The following is a 6327-nucleotide window of genomic DNA, read 5'->3' as shown; positions in this document are numbered from 1 at the left end:
TATTTTACATCTAAATAAAAGTTGAAAGAAATTGGATTATTCAATAGGAAGAGATCTAATCCCTTCTCATCTATCATGTGTTTAAACCATTAAAGTGGTTTTTTTTTTTTTTAATTAAAAGAAAAAGGTAAACGAAGCTATAAGCCTATAAGCACTTTTTTTGTGATTGAAAAATATAATAATCTCAATTTATAATAAATGCAAAGAATTAGCCAGAATTAAGAAATAATTTTTAGAGCATATGACTGAACAAAACCGATCCATTTTTGAGACTTTCAATAAATAAATGGATACAGCACCCCCCCCCCACCCACCAGAAGAAAAAAAAAAAAAAAAAAAGACAAAAATCGATTAATTGGATCAAAAGTTTTGCACCAATTTTTTTTTTTTTTGGCTCTATTTGGTTGCAGAGAATCTAGTTTTAAAGAGATTCAAAAGAAAAATAGATTAAAAAAAAAAAAAAAAGAACTCACGTAAAGGTTATTTTCTACAATTTCCTTACCAATAACAAATTAGAACATCGGCACTGTGATGTGTAAGTATAAAATTTGTGCTAGGAACCAAAGAAAATGTGGGAAATTATAAGACTCACAAATGAAAGCTCAGCAAAATTGGCATATATTGGTTTCTTTGGAGTTGCCTGTTGTTGGACCCAGAAGAGAATGGTATTTTTGTTCTCCTAGGGTGAAAATTTTTCAGAGGATAATAATTTCTGTGTTAGTAAATGTCAGTTCAAAACACGAAACATAATTCAACAATGTAAAATGAGAAGGGAAAAAAAAATACCAACTGTTCATATGAGGATTCTCTCAATGACTTGTCTGGTTCTTAAATTTCTTTGCATTTACTTCAACTTCACCATCTCATCACTATATAGAAAATAAAGAATCAATTGTGTTAAAATATAGTTGCAAAATACAAAAGAAAATGCGAAGAAAAGAAAATGCCAACCGTTCATGAGAATTCTGTAAGCAATTATATGCCAATTTTGAAAAAGAAAAATGATATTTGGGAGATGTTATCTTTAAAGATAAAATTATAAAGTTATGGAGAAAACTGCTTCTAAATACTAATAGGCAGTTCCTAAAAAAAAAATACTAATTGGCTAACTTTTAGGGGAGGGGGGGGGGTGGGTATACCTAAAACGNCAATCAATCCATTCATCCCATTATTTTTGGGATTTTCAAACCCTTGAAAAGAATCATTGCAAAACATTGTAAAAGATTTGTGAGGAAAATTTAAAAACAATAAATGTATTTTTTTTTTAACACCATCTCCTACTATAGGAGGTGCATTTGAAGCCAAACCTTCTGTAACAAAGGACCCAACACTCATAAGTAGTAAAATTTGCTAAAGTTACATTTAAAAAGTTCACACTATCAATGCGCCATGATCCAAAACTTGTTTCTCATTTACACGCTGCTACTACGTTTCTCAATCTTCATTTCCAGATATTGCTGAGTATCTTTTCACTTTCTTTTTCACTCTTGTTAATGGTGCAAGCTAAAGAGCCATCTTTCAACATACTCATCCACTAACTATAAAAGTAAAAACATCCAATTTGGTGAATACTAAATTACTAATACCGCATGAAACTAATAAAACAGTTAAAGAAGTGAAAAGAAAAAGGTTTCAAAAAAACACTTACCAAAGCTCGTTAGGATTTTGGAGCCAAACATGGGAAAATCATCTTTATTTTAGTGGAGCACCATTTTTTTTTAATGCATGGTAGCACCTTTTGTTTTGTTGCTACGTGCCTTTATTTATTTATTTATTTTTGTGCTTAAAAAATATACTAATCTCAAATTTTAATGGATATGATTTTTAAGTACCACATATTTTACATCTAAATAAAAGTTGAAAGAAATTGGATTATTCAATAGGAAGAGATCTAATCCCTTCTCATCTATCATGTGTTTAAACCATTAAAGTGGTTTTTTTTTTTTTTAATTAAAAGAAAAAGGTAAACGAAGCTATAAGCCTATAAGCACTTTTTTTGTGATTGAAAAATATAATAATCTCAATTTATAATAAATGCAAAGAATTAGCCAGAATTAAGAAATAATTTTTAGAGCATATGACTGAACAAAACCGATCCATTTTTGAGACTTTCAATAAATAAATGGATACAGCACCCCCCCCCCCACCCACCAGAAGAAAAAAAAAAAAAAAAAAGACAAAAATCGATTAATTGGATCAAAAGTTTTGCACCAATTTTTTTTTTTTTTGGCTCTTTTGGTTGCAGAGAATCTAGTTTTAAAGAGATTCAAAAGAAAAATAGATTAAAAAAAAAAAAAAAAGAACTCACGTAAAGGTTATTTTCTACAATTTCCTTACCAATAACAAATTAGAACATCGGCACTGTGATGTGTAAGTATAAAATTTGTGCTAGGAACCAAAGAAAATGTGGGAAATTATAAGACTCACAAATGAAAGCTCAGCAAAATTGGCATATATTGGTTTCTTTGGAGTTGCCTGTTGTTGGACCCAGAAGAGAATGGTATTTTTGTTCTCCTAGGGTGAAAATTTTTCAGAGGATAATAATTTCTGTGTTAGTAAATGTCAGTTCAAAACACGAAACATAATTCAACAATGTAAAATGAGAAGGGAAAAAAAAATACCAACTGTTCATATGAGGATTCTCTCAATGACTTGTCTGGTTCTTAAATTTCTTTGCATTTACTTCAACTTCACCATCTCATCACTATATAGAAAATAAAGAATCAATTGTGTTAAAATATAGTTGCAAAATACAAAAGAAAATGCGAAGGGGGGGGGTGGGAATACCTAAAACGTGTGTTTAAAAAAAAAAATTAAAATTAAAAAACCGTTTTTTATTTTATTTTTTATCAGTACATGTCTTTTCTTTTTCTTTTTCTTTTTCTTTTTAACTATCGTGGGGTGTTTTTTTTCCTTTTAATAATAAAGTATTAAAAAAAAATAATAAAAGTGGGTTAGTGGGAGAGTGTTCCTATTTTGTAGGCAATATTTTAGTGTAAGTTAGACATATGTTTTACCAAATTATCCTTTAGTTTTATCTTTACTTTAACCTAGAGAAATAGGGGTATTTTAGAACAAAAAAAAAATCCAGTCCAAACAGGTGCAGCCCCTTAAATAGTAGTATAGATAATAAAAACTAAGCCTTAGTTCAAAATGCTAAGAGTCGATTATAGATTTTCAATAGAGTAGTTATGATTGACCTCATGTATTAGATTCTAGATATACTCTCCACAAATTTCTAGTTATGAGTTTAATATAAATAGATGTTTAATTAATGCACAAGATTTTATATGGCTATATAATTTTTCACATATAAAAATACTTGTAAGTGGTAAGTTTGGCCAAGAACCTTGTAGCTCAACTGGTTAGCATATCTTAGTATTTTCAATGGAGACATTTAGATTTCAAATATTTTATCCTAACTATAAAATTATTATTAAAAAAAAAAAAAAGTGAGTAGAGGAACTAAGTTTGGCCTCCTACATTTTTAGTGGTAATGGTATTGGATTAAGTTTTTGAGTTTTTTGACATGCTAAGAAGGAATAGTAAAGGTTTGAATTTTTTAAATGGGTTTAGGGTGGATTTTGGTATTACTTTTTTACATGTTAAGGTTTGGGAAGGGTTTAGATCACCTTAAGTACTCTAATGCGTTGATGCATTTAAATTATTAAATTGTCTTGATTATTAATTTTATCATACAAAACCTATGGTTTATGCGACAAAGTAAGTGTTCCTCTCTTTTACTCTCAAGAAATATATATATATATATATTTATAATAATAATAAAAACCCTAGGATTTTATACCACTACTTCCAATTTGACCCAACTTATAGTAAGATAAATGAGAGGTTTGGTATGGATTTAGATTTTTCAAATATAAATGGAATGGTTTGTTATAGATTTCTAAAATGTTCTAGGGTTGGCCAGTTCAGTATGTAAATTATTTAGAGGGTTTGAGGTTGGAAAGACTTTTTATTATCTCAAACTTGAATTGTTGGCTTTCTTAAAATTTAGCCTCACAATGAATCTTCTCCTTTTTTTTTTATTTAAAAAAATGAAGTAATTGATAGGATGATCTAATGACTAGGTTAACTACCCACAGTCCAGCAATCCAAATAGCTCTCAGCTCCTTCACTTATATAAGTTGTTGAATATATTTTCAGGCTTATGCTCCCTAAACAATTTTCCACCTGCATGCACGTTTCAAATATCCTCTCTAAACCTTTTCTATGATACCCAAATTTGATTGATTGTGTGATGTGTGTGGATATGTGATAAGTCCCACATCAGGTATTTACTAGGTAAATCTAGGTTTTATTAACAATTATAAAAGGCCTCAATTGTGACTAGTCCTTTTGAGATATAGTGCAGATGTGACTAGCACTTTTCTTTAAATCGTTACATTTTCTCCCATCAAATATTGTTGAAATCGTGGAATAAAATAAAAATATGATGGTCTACAATATATACAATATTATTCATCTAATATTCTGACACTCTCTATCAAAGAAAAAAGAAGAAAGAAAAAGTAACCAACTTCATTAAAGAAAACAAATGTAATTAGTTCCCACAAAACTTTTTAAGAATATAAATGTCAAAGAGGATCTGAATTGCTCACCAGCAAGGCTGATGCCGTTGAACAGTCTTATATATATATATATATATATTCTCTTTCTTTAATCATATCCCATGTTTAGCTACTTTTGCCTTGACCTAAGCTTTCATTTGTTTGGAAAAGAGGTTCCTAATCTCTCAAAAGAATTTTGATTGTGAAACCTCATCAATCTTACAATCTCCAAGCGATCTTTCTTTTTTGTGAAAAAAAGTAATGGGCGTGTTTGACAAATTTGTGGCCATCTTTTTCTCTTTACTTAGATTGTACACACAACTGTAATGATAAGTATTACCGGTTTTAGTTAATTTTGATTTGTGAAGCAATGTGGGTCCTTTGAAACTAACCTCATCTTCACGAATATATATATATATATATATATATATGTATGTATATATATTATTCTTAAGTCAATCCAGAATCATTTTTAAGATTTAACATATCTAACTATTGGGTCCACTTAAAAGTTTTCCAATCTATAACTATCTCCTAAAGATATTTCATAAAGTCCTAAGTAGTGACTCACGGGTCCATACAAAGTCTTGGTTTCTTAGGGCCCAAAAAAAAGGTCTTGCCGTCTTGGATTTGAATAATGTTATGTTATTGGATTTTTGCAATTTCACTAAACGCATGGTCCTGGATAAGTGACTATAAAGATTGTAAAGAACTTTTCCCACAGTAATAATTAAAATTATACCCACTTTATGGAAATGTTGATTTTATGAAATTTTGAATGTTCCTAGAAGGGAGGCAAATCTATAGTGCTCTAAAAACTTTGGCCAAAGATTAATGAAAGATACCAATACCACATAATAATTTGTCCTTTGACAGAGTATATCAAAATCAATAATTCAGGAATCTGTGCGATATATTTAACTTTTATGAAAACCGTGCATGACTTATCAAATCAGTTTCTCCTTCCCGGACAATCAAGGCTTTGGCAAAATTACGCATGATCATTGAAGATTTTGTAGTTGACAATCCACAAAGTCTTTAGATCATGTTTTCGTAACGGGGTCCCCTTAAGAAATAAGTCTCATGCATCATGCATGGTGTCATGGGTCCCTTGTATATAAATGGTCAGCTTCACTATTAACCCTGCAGGGTAATCTAATAGTAGGAAGATACATTTAATTAGGTTCAATGCATGCAAGTGTGGGCTCGTGGAAATTATGGAATAGGGGATTAAGGATATTTCTACCGTTTGTAAAAAAAAAAGTCAGGTGTGGAGTTAGGGAGCTATTTGTGGAAGTGGCGGCTTTATGGTAAGAAGTCCTCACTCATTACTTTGCGAGTTCAAGATACTAGATTTCAGTAGTGACAAGCTTTATTATTGTGCAGGTGGTCCCATGCTATTCATGTGTAGTGTTTAAGGAGATTGGGACAGTGATCTACAAACTCCATTTTTTCGTTTTCCAAAAAAAAAATTAAGAATGGAGAGATTTGAAGTTGTCGTTAAAGATATTAAGAAATGTTAGTTGATTTAACGGGAAGTGCACACTTACAAAACATGCCTTGAGCCAACTAATTATCACACCTTGCTTATGTTACCAGGTGTATCTAACACAACAAATACAACACGTATCCAATACAGTAACAAAAACAAAATTCATTTAAGCATCTCCCATTGCGAATCTAAGACGGATGCATTTGATAACCTTCATGATAAAGTTTCTAGTTTTTTTTTTTAACAAGAGACCTTCATGATATCACA

At 30.4% G+C, this 6327-nt stretch overlaps 1 long non-coding RNA gene across 2 annotated transcripts; it reads right to left on the bottom strand.

Moving 5' to 3' along the window:
- Positions 1 to 474: 474 nt before the first annotated feature.
- Positions 475 to 1032, bottom strand: LOC136063781 (uncharacterized). Of its 2 annotated transcripts, none has more exons than XR_010625434.1 (3): positions 952 to 1032; positions 787 to 869; positions 475 to 679 (listed from the first exon to the last, which is right to left on the bottom strand). It is a non-coding gene; the product is annotated as an uncharacterized LOC136063781 (long non-coding RNA). The 2 variants fall into 2 exon arrangements; XR_010625433.1 differs by having other exon boundaries at positions 791 to 869.
- Positions 1033 to 6327: the final 5295 nt, after the last annotated feature.

Source organism: Quercus suber, unplaced genomic scaffold (genome assembly GCF_002906115.3).
Source record: "Quercus suber isolate HL8 unplaced genomic scaffold, Cork oak 2.0 scaffold_577, whole genome shotgun sequence".
NCBI lineage: Eukaryota > Viridiplantae > Streptophyta > Magnoliopsida > Fagales > Fagaceae > Quercus > Quercus suber.
This window is presented reverse-complemented; position numbering and strand designations above follow the sequence as displayed.